Below are 14,909 nucleotides of genomic sequence, written 5' to 3'. Positions count from 1 at the left end.
AGCAATGCTGAGTTCCCAGAGCAGCGGGCAATGTGGATGACTTATTCAAGAAGGGCTTTGTGAGGTGGCTGCTGTGGGAAGACATCAGTCAACTTAAGGATGCGAGGAATGAGTTTGATCACAGCGATGGTGTGAAAAGGCCCTGAAGTGTTTGTTAACCACTTACGACTCTCAATTGGCAGTGAGTCTGAAATGTGAATCTTGGGTCTTCACATCCAGAACTTAATTTCTGTGCTCGTGGAAGGCTGGTGTGTATCTCCCCAATGCCAACCCTCCCAATTATCTTTCCTTCCAGGCACATCATCACTGCTTGTCATGAGGTTAATATTCTGCCCATTAGCCCAGTTGGCGAAATATTGACCATGTGATGCAGAATGATGCCGATGACTTGTGTTCAATCCTGGCTGTGGTAGTTCCCAGATGCCTGCTCTTTACCTAGTCACATGCCTTTGTCCTCCACACTATATGTAATCATCTGCATTTTTCTTTTTGAGAGAGAGAGAGAGAGAGAGAGAGAAATGCTTATGATCCTTTGTGGACAATGGTTAATTATTTAGTTTCACTCATATTTTTGGCCAGTGATACCACTTGCTACTATACTCCCTTCATCCAGTGTAAAGCTAGTTTGGCCTCTTCATAATCATCAGTCTGTAAGAGGCTCAGTCTGCGGAAATAAATTGCATTCGCTGATTCGTTCTGAATTGAGAAGAACAGATTCAATCAACAAAAATGATCAGTTTCAGAAATGTTTTAGGTAAATCAATTCACCAAATGACTTCTGTTTATAACATATCAAGTAACACACTGTCAATTGAATTTATGAGGAATTTCAGATTGTTTATAGATGCAACCCTACTCATCTATAGGATTATTGATTGTAATACTACTTTCCTTAAAGCCAGACCACAATTCAGCTGTTGTGTAATACTATAATAGTAATTTGACAGTACATTTATCTTCAAAAGAATATACTTTACTTGAGATGCGATGTGAGAATTAAATCACAAGTCAGACCTATGAGGCAATGTATTTCATTCAAATACTGCCAATTAAGGGCATTACACAGCAGGAGTCTTGGCTTCACCACTGGGGCGATGACATGAGCAATGTCACTTTCTGCTCTGTGTGATTCCTTCAATCCAATACTGTAGTTGCCATGCCAGACATACCGTAATCTCTTGCCTAATAATACATTTGTGCAAGATTCATAGCTTGCTGAAATGCTACATGCAAATAAGTTTCTCCTGACAGCTCAGTTAGTTTATTGTTTTTTTACCAAATTTAGAAGACACCTGCTCTGTGCTTAGCTATATCTCAGAACAATGCAACAGATGAAGCTTTTCAATAAATGGACAGAAGCAGTTTCAAGTATTGCTCAGCTTCAATCTTTATTTCAGACAAAGCATCATTATACATTTCTCTTTATCCTTAGTATTTTACAACCTTAGATATTCCTATTACTTTATTGCTACAAAGCTTTTCAATGCTCATTTCATGATGTTTTCTGGATGTCTAATCTTTCCTCTAACCCGGTTTCCAGGAAGGCTCAGCTCCATTTTACCATCTGTTCTTAATCTACTTACAGGGTTCTGATGACCAGCAAGGATGACAAAAAAAATTATGACTGACAGAATGTATTACAGCTTAGTTATAACCAATCAATCAGAGACTACAGCAGTGACCTCACTTAAGCACTCATGCATGAATTTTTTTTCTCCCTGCTAGGGTTATTAACTTGCTTTAAAATGGAAATGGTAAATGGTCCTTTTCTAGGGTTTGACCTTGGTGACCTAGGTTACTAAGTGAATCTCTGCAAGGCTAGCACTCTATAATTCCAATAAGATAATCAATTAGCCACTGAGGAAAACATGTGTTGAATGTTTCGAGACAAGAATATATACTGGAAAATGACTGCTCCCCTTAATGTAATTACTTCAGCCCTTTTTTGTTGTCAATAGCATCAAGCATGATTTCTAACATAGTATTTTAAGATACTATGTAATGATTTACGGCAGATCCAACAAAATATAAAATTATGTGTGTAGGACTACCTTGGCAGCTAGTCCATAAAGATTCTATGTTTAAATTTTCATCCCTGTTTTTAAATCCCTCAATGGTTCCTCACAACTTCATTATTATCTGTTATTATCTCCAATGTTACAGTACTCTAACCTCTTTGTATCCCTCCAATTTTCATCTTTTGAAAACTCCACCTTTTTAAAGGCTTTTAGCTGCCTATACCAAAGATTTGTAACTTCTTCTCTCCCTCTCCACACACTTTAAAAAAAGTTCCTCTTAAAGCCAACATTTTAAGCAAACTTTTCATTATCTGTCCTGATATCTTCTTTTGGCTACTTTTATCAGTCTCCAGTATTTGATCTACAATTTTCTGCAGGAGTAAGAATGAGTAAAATAGTAACTGATATTATTAGAAACTGTAGGTTTTCTCAGTATTGTGTTGTTTCAACAATTTTATAAGGAGTCTTGTTACTGGCAGTGCTAAAACCTTTTGGGAGGTGTACATCATTCCTATTTAATTAACGTGCATTAGCAACAGTAGTGCAGGTGATGTTCTGTGCTTGCAGTATCAGAGAATGTCTGGATCCTGCTGTGATCTGGGGCAACATATCTTCAGTAGGTGCTTGGACTGCAGTGATTTCAACTCAGAGGTATTGAGCAGGAGGCTGAGCTGCAGATATTGGCACATCAGAAAAGGGGACTCAGATACTTTATTCCAGAAGACAGGCACACTCCTCAATATAGTGTTTTCTGATTTGATCCGTGGTCAAGGACTGGGTGTGACTGAAACTGAGGTAGATAAAGGGGCCCAGACACCAGGAACCCAGGAGCTTCACTCAGACTTTGCAATTATCTCACAAGTTTGATGTTTACTTATCTTGTTTGGATTACACTACTCATCAAAGTGATATTTGTGCCGTGTTGGAAATGATCTTGGTTCAGGAAATCAGGATGTGGAATCAGTTTGGGTAGAGCTGAGGAATAGTAGGCAAAAGAAGTCACTTGTCACAGTGATCTATAGGCCCCAAACTCTAACAAGATACAGGAAGTAGTACACAGCAATAAACATTGGTGATAAAAGGATGTCAATAATTAGGAGTGATTTTAATTTACTTTTAAAGTGGAAAAATCATGTTGGTAATAGCAGCACCAATAAATGATTTACAGAATGCTTTCATGCTATTAAAGCAGCATGGTCTAGAACTGATCAGAGAGCAGGCCAACCTAAATTTGATATGTGTAATGTGACAAGATTAATAAATGACCTCTGAGAAAAAGGTATCTCTAGGTAGCAGTAATCATAATATGATTGAATTCTACCTTCACTTTGAAAGGGAAAGGAGTGAGTCCAAGAGTAGTATTTAAACTTAAAGAACAATTATGTAGGTGTGAAAACTGAAGTGAACTGGAGATAGGAGATAGATCAGTAGAGTGCAGTGACAAATATCTAAAGTGACATTTCAGACTACTCAAAACAAGTATATTCTTACTTTAAAACTTAAAAAAAAAGGACCATCAAATGTCAAGAAAAAGATATATTTTTGCAAAGGTGATTCGGATGACTAGTCAGAACACAAAGAATAGTCAAGAATGACCAAGTGGTAAATTAGGACAAATAAATCCCTGTTCCTTCACCATCACTGGGTCAAAATTCTGTAATTCCCTCCGTGTGAAATTCTGCACTATGGGTCAGCAAGTGGACTGGAGCAGTTCAAGAAGACAACTCACACCACCTTCTGAAGGGGCACTAGGGATGGGCAATAAATGCTGGCCAGCCAGTGATGTTCATGGCCAATAAATGATTTTCTTTGTTTAAAATTAGAGCAATGGGGGGTAATAATGAGAATTTTTTAAAAAACTGGTAACAGGAGTTTCTATAAGGTGCTAAAAAAAGAAAAGATAAGTAATGTGACTTGATTCTCTAGAGGGTGAGAATTGGAGTTAATAATACATGAGGGAATGGCAGATATAATAAAGAAATGTTTTGCTTCTGTCTTCACTAGAGAACATACAAAATGCATTCCAGTAACAGCTGTAAATCTGGTGGTTTGAAAGGTCAGAATATGGTGAAATTAGAATCACAAGGGGAGTTGTGCTGAGCAAAATGATGGAGTGGTGTATCGATAAATCCTTGGGTCCTGATGGGGATTGGGTTCTTAAAAGAAGTAATGGGATGGTAAATGAGTTGGTATTAATTTTACAAAATTTGCTAGTTTCTGGAAAGGTTCGATTAGACTGGAAAGTAACATATACAATGCTCATTTCAAGAGAGTTAGGAGGACGAGGACAGGAAACTATGAGTCAGTTAGCTGTCCTGGACAGCGTGTTACAATTGATGGTGTAGGAGGTTATAATGGGACATTTGGGAAATGTCAAGATAATCAGGAGAAATCAGCATGGTATATGAGAGAGAAATCCCATTGAACAAATTTATTGGAATTCTTAGAAGGATTAACATGCATAGAAGGGATCCCATTGATATACTGTACTCTGATTTCTGAGGACATTTGGCAAAGTTCAACATAAATAGGTCATCACACAAAGTAGGAGTTCATGGTAACATAAGAACAGAGAGTAGCAAGGGTAGTAAGGGTAATGAATGCTTTGCCTGCATCAGTCGTAGATTCACCAAGTTTAAGTGCATTTAAGTCGTCATTGGACAGGCAAATGGACGTACATGGAATAGTGTAAGTGGGATGCGCTTCAGATTAGTATGACAGGGCGGCATAACATCGAGGACCGAAGGACCTGTGCTGCGCTGTAATGTACTATGTTCTAACACAGATGGAAATTGGCTGCCTGAGCAGAAAATAGAGAGTATGAATAAATATGTCTTATTCAGATTGGCAGGATGTGACAAGGTTAAATACTGGGCCCTGTGCTGGGTCTTCGATGAGGGGATCAAAGGCAGAGTGGCTAAATTTGACACAAAAGTAGGTTAAATAAAAACCTGTGGTAAAGATAACATAACACAGACGCAGACCAATATAAATAAGTTGGGGGAGTGGGCAAAAATCTGGCAGATGAAGTTTAATGTGTGAAAAAACAAAACTGTTCACTTTTCTAGGTAAAATTTAAAAGATGATTTAAATAGTGAAAGACTGCAGATTTACAAAGTGTAGAGGTGTACCAGTGCATTAGTCACAAAAAGATAGTGTGCAGGTACAGCAAGGATTAATAAGGTAAATGAAATGCTACTTCTATTGTGTGAGAAGTCAAACGTAAAAGTAAGGATGTTAGGCTTCTGTTATATAGGGCGAGACCACATCTCAAATGCAGTGTGCAGCGTTTTTCTTCTTACCTAAAGCAGGTGTAAATGCATTGGAGATGGATCAGAGGAAGTTGACTAGATTAATTTGCGGGATGCCTGGGTTGTTTTATGAAGAAAGATTGTACAGTTTGGGCTTGTTTTCCCTGGAGTTTAAAAGAACAAGGGATGATTTGATTTAAATGTATAACATCCTGAAAGATCTTGACAAGGTGGACATGGAAAGGATTTTAACTTTTGTAGGTGAGTCCAGAACTAAGAGGCATTTTTAAAAATTAGGTGTAGTCATTTTATTACAGAGTGAGGGGATTTTCTTTTCCTCTCTCAGAGGATTGCTGACTTTGGGACCGTCTGCCTGAGATAATTGTGGAATTGGCATCATTAAATATTTTTAAAGTGGAATCAGATAGATCATGTTAGGTGAGAGAATCGAAGATTACCACGAACAGAACCACCATATTCTTATTAAATGGTAAAGTAGACATGATGAGCCAAATGGCCCACGTCTGCTTCAAATTCATTTATTGTTGTAAACTCATATTGTGGAGACCAAGTACCATCTTCATATTGAGGATACCTACTGTTGTATTTTCTGGCACAATCACTGTACTAAATCAGATAGACTCCAAACAGATGTAGCAACTCAAACTGGGTATCCATGAGACACTGTGGGCCATAATAGGAGATTTTGGTGGCATAGCAATTTCAGTAGCCCAGTCATCCAGAATCCCAGGTTGGGGTCATGCATTCAAATCTCACCATGGTAGATGGTGACATTTGAATTTAATAAAAGTCTGGAATTTAAAAAGAAATAGTCTAATGGTGACCATGTAATCGTTGTTGCAAGTTGTTAAAAATGTATCTGTTTCACTAATGCTGTTTAGCATAGGAAATCTGCTATGCTTACCTGGTCTGGCCCACATTGATTCTAGACTTAGAGCAATGTGGTTTGCTCTTTACTGTCTTCTGGACAATTGGGTATGGGCAATAATTTCTGGCCTAGCCAGCGACACCCACATCCTATGAATGAATATAAAAAAGGTCTGCATTTTTGTGGCCCAGCATTCCCCACTCTACCATTAAGCTACAGGATCAGCCTGTTCAATAAAAAGTATAGGAGGATATGTCAAGGGCAGTACCAAGCATACCTGAAAATGAAGCATCAGCCATGTGAAGTTACAAGACAGGGTGAACTGCGTGCCAAACAGTAAAAGCAATCCCACAATCAAACTGATTAGATTTAAGCTCTGCAGTGCTGCCAATTGGATGATCAATCTTGGCCTCGATGAGAAGTCTCCAGTATCGTATACTTTATCCAATTTGCCACAGAAGCATTTGAAGGCACTGAATACTGCAAAAGGCGATGGTTCCTGGTAATATTCCAACAATATAATGAAAACTTGTGCTCCACAATCAGCCTTGCTACTAACCAAGCTGTTCATATACAGCTACAACACTAGCATCTACCTAAGTGTAAAATTTTTCAGATATGTCCTGTTCACAAGAAACGGGACAAATACAATCCAGACAATTATTACCACATGAGTCTACTTACAATCGTCAGCAAAGCAAAGGGAGGGATTGTTAATAATGATAAAAAGCCACATTTGCAAAGGCATAAACTGGTCACTGATGCTCAGTTTGGGTTCTACCAAAGCTACTCAGATCCTGACCTCATTACACGCTTTGTCAAAACATGAAGAAAAAAGACAAACTCTAGAAGAGTTAGAGTGACTACCCTTGACATCAGGACAGTATTTGAATAAAAGTGGCATCAAAGAGCTCTAGAAAAGCTGAAGACATTGGGAAACAGGGGTAAAATCTTCACTCGGAATCATAGCTATCACAAAGGAAGATGGGTGTGGTGTTAAAAGTCAATCTTCTCAATCCCAAGGACTTCTCTGTAGAATTCCTTAGGTTAATGCCCTAGGTTCAAGCATCTTCAACTGCTACATCAACAATCTTCTCTTCATGATCAGATCAGAAATGCAAATATTCACTGTCAATTACACAATGTTCAGCATCGTTTGTGATTTATCAGATGCTGAAGCAGTTTGAGTCTATCTGCAGCAAGACCTGGACAATATTCAGGCATTTTTGATAAGTAAATTCCATACTCCATAAGTGCTAGGCAATGACGTCTAATATGAGAAAATCTAATCATTGTCCCTTGATACAGAAAGGTACTGCAGTCACTGAATTCCCCTCTAACAAAATATTTGAGATTACCATTAACCAGAAACTGAACTAGACAAGCCAATTAACGACAGCTGCTACAAGTGCAGATCGAAACTTGGAATTCTGCGATGAGTAACTCACCTCCTGTCTTTCCATTGCCTGCCCTTCATCTACAAGACACAAATCAAGAATGTGCTGGAATATACTTCACTTGCCTGGATAGATGCCATTTCAATAACACCCAAGAAACTTGATAATCTTATCGCCTGCATTGATTAGCATTCCATCTGCCACCTTCAACAGTCACTCTCTTCACTGCTGATGCACACTGGCAGGAGTGTGTACTACCTAGAAGATGCACTACCATAACATACCAAAATTCCTTAAGCAGCAAACCTGCAATCTCTACTTGCTCGAATGATAGCAGATTCCAGAGTGTGGTGCTGGAAAAACACAGCAGGTCAGGCAGCAGCCGAGAAGCAGGAGAATCGACATTTCGGGCAAGAGCCCTTCATCAGAAATGGTAGCGAAACCATCACCTGGAAGCTCCTCTCCAAGGCACACATCAATCTGATTTATAAATATATCACTGTTACTTCACTGTCGCTGGGTCAAAATCCTGGAACTGCCTTCCTAAATAATATTCTGATGTCACTACAACAAAGAAAGACAACTCACCGGAACCTTCTTCAGGACAATTAGGGATAGACTGTGTCACCCACATCCTATGCAATTTCTTTTTACACAATGGATTATACTGGTCATTGGCTATTATCAGCAATGTTAACTTGTAAAACTTGCTGGATTGCTTGCTGGAAAACATTACTGGATTGGCAGAATGTTCTCAGTTTATGCTTACAGCATAAATTAGATTAGATTACATTACATTACATTACAGCGTGGAAACAGGCCCTTCGGCCCAACAAGTCCACACCGACCCGCTGAAGCGCAACCCACCCATACCTCTACATTTACCCCTACCTAACACTACGGGCAATTTAGCATGGCCAATTCACCTGACCTGCACATCTTTGGACTGTGGGAGGAAATCGGAGCACCTGGAGGGTGCAGACACGCAGAGAACGTGCAAACTCCACACAGTCAGTCGCCTGAGGCAGGAATTGAACCCGGGTCTCAGGCGCGGTGAGGCAGCAGTGCTCCACTGTGCCATCGTGCCGCCCACAAATTATATTTCTTCCACCAACATTATAAATCTCGCTGAATTCAGTCTTCTGTTTGGGTTCTACCACATGTCTAAGCAGCCCTTTAAAGTCTTCTATCAGATGCCCTTTGACTGTTCCTAACTGGAAGATTGTGAACCTGTTGTTTGACTAGTTTGACTCCTTCTGCCATTTAAAAAAAACTGAGTAAAGAGTGAGAGCTCTTGATTGTGAAGTCCTATCGATTCTTTACTATCTGATGTGTTGGATAGTTGTTTGTAGCACAGCTTTATTCTTCACTGCATTATTATTTGCTATAGATAATGTGTTTTCAACCATGGTTCACTATTTGATCATGTAATGACAAATCCCTGTACCAAGCTTGAAATTAGTAAGAAGTCTATTGATGTAAATATCCCAGACCAGACTGGATCTGATTCACCTATCTTCCCTAAGAACACTTGCAGCTTTTCTTCTGTTATAGACTATTCTACCTCATATCCATCTTTGTGTGGATAGCTATTTTACATCATAATTTTCCTACCTTTGCACATTTTCTGCAAGTGACCTATTATGAGACAGATACAGCATTCACTTTTAATAGATTGGCATTATCTTAACCTAAGAGGTTTCTTTGCTCCACAGCACCGATGGTGACTATTAGTCTCTTGTATCTGTATTGGGAACTTGCATGTCTCTCTACTAATTTTGTCCTTCAAGAACTGAATGGGTTCTGTTGATCTTCTGTGATAAAGTTAATCATTTCCACTTAGGATTGATTTGTGCTATTCCAGCTTCATTCGCTATCCTGTATTGGCTTCTCTAGAGATAAATCTTCCTTGTACTGCAATAAATCTGACAAAGGCTCTTCAGCAATTTCAAGAACAATTAAGTTACCACGTCACATTTTTTCACTAATCCGTATTATTGCTGTGGTGCATTCCCTGCTACTGGAGTCTCCCTAATTTGTTATGGCCAGAATAGAGGATTCCTGACATTTTCTCAGCTTCCCCGGATGAATCCTGCTATTTGTGACCTAAGTAAATGATCTCTGTTTCTTTAATGTCTTTACCGAATGATTTCAATTGTCTGAAGCTACAATAACAATGCCCACTTTAAAAATATTTTTCTGGCCACTTTCTGTTATATGCAGCTCTCAAAATAATCTCTTTCATATGTTCACTTAAATGATTCCCACTGTCTGCATTTTAAAAAATTATCTTCCTTCAATTAAAAAAACTCACTTGAGGAAAAATGCTTCACTAATATCCCATTCTTAATGATGAAGGTGTCCAGGACATCATTGTAAAAGATAAGGCTGAAACGCTCACAACAGTCTTCAGCCAGGCATGCCCAGCAGATGATTGATTTTGACCTCCTCCAGTGGTTCTCTGCATCACAGCTACCGGCCTTCGGTCAATTTGATTTGCTACACATGATAAAGCAATGGCAGGGGGCACTAGACACTGTGAAAGCTGTGTTCCCAAACAACATTTCAACAATAATACTGAAAACATGCCACATCTCCAACCAACCTGTTCTAGGACAGTTACAAAACTGGCTTTTATCTGACTGTTACGGACCAGACCAGAACCTGATTTTTGCTTACTTTAAAGGCAGGTGTGAAATGGATATTCCCAGTATGATGCAGCCGGTCAAACCACTTGGCTTTAAACAAAACAATTTATTTAAACACTGCAGTTGAAACACAAACAAAAGAAAATGGAACTTAGAAAAATTTAACTATTGGAAAACTTAACCTACCCAATACAGCAACCTAACTAAGGAAAGCCTTTGATAAAGTCCCACATAGGAGGTTAGTGAGCAAACCTAGGGCGTATGGTATTGGGGGCAAAGTACTGACTTGGATTGAAAATTGGTTGGCTGACAGGAAACAAAGAGTAGTGATAAATGGCTCCCTTTCGGAATGGCAGGCGGTGACCAGTGGGGTACCGCAGGGATCAGTGCTGGGACCACAGCTTTTTACAATATATATTAATGATATAGAAGATGGTATTAATAGTAACATTAGCAAATTTGCTGATGATACAAAGCTGGGTGGCAGGGTGAAATGTGAGGAGGATGTTAGGAGGGTGACCTGGACAGGTTAGGTGAGTGGACAGATGCATGGCAAATGCAGTTTAATAGCATTAAATAATGCTATTAAAGCTAATAGCATGCTGGCCTTCATAACAAGAGGGATTGAGTATAGAAGCAAAGAGGTTCTTCTGCAGCTGTATAGGGCCCTGGTGAGACCGGACCTGGAATATTATGTGCAGTTCTCGTCTCCAAATTTGAGGAAAAACATTCTGGCTATTGAGGGAGTGCAGCGTAGGTTCATGAGGTCAATTCCTGGAATGGTGGGACTATCTTATGTTGAAAGATTGGAGCGACTGGGCTTGTATACTCTTGAGTTTAGAAGACTGAGAGGGGATCTGATTGAGACTTATAAGATTATTAAAGGATTGGAGAAGGCAGTGGAGGCCCAGTCTCTGGATTCATTTAAAAAAGAGTTAGATAGAGCTCTCAAGGATAGTGGAATCAAGGGTTACGGAGATAAGGCAGGAACAGGATACTGATTGAGGATGATCAGCCATGATCATAATGAATGGTGGTGCAGGCTCAAAGGGCAGAATGGCCTACTCCTGCACCTATTGTCTATTGTCTATTGAACTGTTCCAATCCAGTAACATCCCATAAACACATCCACGTCAAAAAAGTAAATTGAATCACAGATTCTCACAGGCAACAAGTTCCAAAAAGATTTCAGAGAGAAAGTCAGTTAGGAATCATCTACTGAAGCTTGCAACCTTTCCTGGACTCCAACTTCTTGTGACTGCCACAGTGAAACTAAGCCAGAAAAAAACCTGAACTGGGAGAACTGGCCACTCCCCTGCCATTGTTAAATGAGATTCTTTCTAGACCCTTCGGCACTTCTGCCTTTACAACCTCTCAAAAAAAAAGTCCAAAGATAATATAACCTTGTTAAAGTGATAGCATCATTACACCGACAATGTGGAAAGTGGCCCACATACATCTGGTACACAAAACCCAGGACAAATCTAAGCTGGCCAATTCTGCCTCATCAGTTTATACTCAATCTTCAGTAAAATGGTGGAGCGTTTCATCAATAGTGCATTCAAGTAGTACTTGCTTAACAACAGTTTACTGACTGCCATCCAGTTTGGATTCTGACAAGACCATTAAGTTGTGACCTCAGTATGTCATGGCTCAAACATGTATAAAAGAGTTGAATTCCCACAGGTGAAGGGAGAATGATTGCCTCTGATAGCAATGCTGCATTTGACTGAATCCCTTGCAAAACTAGAGTCAATGAGAATTGGAGTTATTCTCCATTGGTTATAGTTATACTTGGCACAAAAGGAGATATTTTTGTTGGAGATTGTTGGAGGTCAATCGTCTCAGCTCTAGGACATCTCTACAGGTGTTCCTCAGCGTAGTGTCCTCGGCCCAACCATCTTCAGCTGCTTCATTAATGTCCTTCCTTCCATCATACAGTCAGAAGTGGAGATGTTCAGTGATGATTACACAATATTCAGCACCATTCACAACTCCTCAGATACTGAAGCAGTCCATGTGAAAATACAGCAAGATCTGAACAATATCCAGGTTTGTGCTGAAATGTGGCAAGTAGCATTCGCATCACACAAGTGCCTGACAATGACCTCTCAACAACAGAAAATCTAATCGTCATCACTTGACATTCAGTGATATTACCATCACTGAATCCCCCATTATCAACATCTTGGCTGTGAGCTGAATCGAACGTGGGCTAGGTATATAATAATTTAGCAGGTTAGAGGCTCACTGTAATAAAGTAAGTAATTCACTGCTTGAATCCCCAAAGCCTGTCCATATTTACGAGGCACAAGCTAGAAGTGTATTAAAATACTCCCTTATTGCCTGCTTGGATACAGCTTCAACAACACTCAGACAGCTTGACATCATCCAGTACAAAGCAGCCCACCTGATTGACACTACATCCACAAACTTTCATTCCCCAACCACTGATGCTCAGTTGGAACAATGTGTGCTGTCTGCAAGATGTACTGCAGAAATTCACAGTGGCTCCTTAGACAGACATTTCCAATCTGATAACAACTTCTATCAAGACAAGGGCAATAGATATATGGAAAGACCACAACCTGCATGTTCTCCTCTAATTCATTCACTATCCTGATTTGGAAATATATCATTCCTTCGGTCCTGCTGGGTGAAAGTCATAGTGCTCCCTCCCTAACCACATTATGGGTCTACCTTTAGCATATAGACTGTAGTGGTGCAAGAAGACTGCTCAACACTACCTTCTCAAGGGCATCCAGAGATAGGCAATACATGCCAGCCAACGATGCCCCATTTCCCATGAACAATAAAAAAAATCACTGCTAACACCTGAATGAATTAAATCTGAGTATTTACTTTTAGAAAAGTGCTATCGCTAATGTATAAATGTGGTAATGCAGTAATGCACACAAACAAAACCATTGTGAACAAAATATTTTTTTAATGTAAAGGTTAGTACAGATATAATGTTGGGATGAACACACATGATAAGTTTTAGATTTCAGACCCTAGGTAAGGAAGTTCACCCACTAGGAGCAGCTATTTAGGAAATCTGAGTGCTCACAGAATGCTGTAATTTTCTAAACAATTAAATGATGAGAAAATTATGCAAAGTGTGTGCCTGAATTTCTGTAATCCACTGCCCATGTGCAGCCAAAGGCTGTAAGACAGTAAGAAAGAAGAAATTTTAATTGGAGTTTAAGAAAATCTGTCAAATATGCAATTGCAGCATTCACTCAATATTGTGTGGAACCATTAGTCTGAATTATGTGCTTGAATCTTTAGTAACATAGGAGTAAACACAAAGGAAATAGAATAGTTACCTATGTAAAAGGAGTAGAGACATAATGAACACAAAGAGGAACAGTGAATCAGTATTGTAATACTGAAGAAGAAAGCTTTCTCAATCTTTCACAGAATGTGAGTATCACTGGCTTGGTCTGAAATTTTTGCCTGTTCTTAATGGCCCAGAGGGCAGATGGGTTTTTATTCCAATAATCAATAATGGTTTTAAGGTTAATTCTGGATTTTTATTGAATTTGAATTCCACCATCTGCCATGGCAGGATTTGAATCCAGTTCCCCATGACATTACCTGAGTCTCTGGATTATTAGTGTCGCTCTAATACCAGCAGATCATTGCCTCCATTTAATGCGTTGTGGTATTATGTTTATCTACGACAACATAAGTATATCATTTTAAGAGAGTCAAGTGATGGCATCAAGATGACATCTTGTTACAACTCACTGGGATAGCACACTGGAAATCAAGCTCCACGATTCCTGCAGTTGTCACAAATATTAAAGGTTTTAAAACGTTCCACAATTTACTCAAGTTTCAGACTGAGGTTAATAGAAAGCATCGTCCAGGCTTCTGCATTGAACAAGAATCACTCATTTATTACAAGTAATTTGATTCTAACTACAGATAAACATTTATAAATCATCTACAAATTAAAATACTACCAATTTAAAAAACTCTAATCCCCTGATAAACTCCCACTTGTACACACAGTATGACAGGCAGGCATGGTTATGGACAGAGGGGGTAAGTGGAAAATCAGTTCAGTAGTTTTGGTTTCCATGTTTTGTTGTTGAGATAGCCCTTATGGTTCTTTCACTGGGCAGCACATTGCTTCAGTTGTCTTTCTCTTCCTGTTTCCACTGGCTGATAAGAGACATAAGTTGTCGGTTCACTTACAAAGAGTTTCTAACTTATCAGTGAAAACTCACATCTTGTAGCAGCTGTTGCAAGAAAAAAATAAACTGATTTTTTTTCAGATTTACGATCAGTTCTGACTGCAGAGAACAGAAAGATTGCTTCCACCCTAGTCAAGAACTGAACATTTTTCCCTCTCTGTAACTTGTTCACAGCTCCAAATAGCTCAGTTATCTGAGAACTAATTACACCGTTCTTGTGGGCAAAAGTTCTCAGTTATCAATAAGTGGTTATTTGCCCATAGACCAATTAACTTCTTGCTCCCAACAAAAGCTGCTTCAGCACATCCCTTGGCTACAAATCATCTTCAATTCAAATTTCAATTATTAAAGGTTCTTTATTTTCAAAACATGTGACAACCCTTTCAAACACTGGTTTGAAAATAGCTCTTTCTTCATTTTGGTGCATCGTTTACAAAACTAAAACAAAACAAAAGTCATGGTCTTTACAATGTCATTTTATACAATGTTATAAAATGTTAA

General features: G+C 39.0%; 1 protein-coding gene across 1 annotated transcript in view; it reads left to right on the top strand.

Moving 5' to 3' along the window:
- znf804a (zinc finger protein 804A) overlaps positions 1-14,909 on the top strand; it is a 352,607-nt gene that overhangs the window by 273,293 nt on the left and 64,405 nt on the right. The gene's annotated exons all lie outside the window — the stretch shown is intronic.

The sequence above is a fragment of the Chiloscyllium plagiosum genome, chromosome 7 (genome assembly GCF_004010195.1).
Source record: "Chiloscyllium plagiosum isolate BGI_BamShark_2017 chromosome 7, ASM401019v2, whole genome shotgun sequence".
NCBI lineage: Eukaryota > Metazoa > Chordata > Chondrichthyes > Orectolobiformes > Hemiscylliidae > Chiloscyllium > Chiloscyllium plagiosum.
This window is presented reverse-complemented; position numbering and strand designations above follow the sequence as displayed.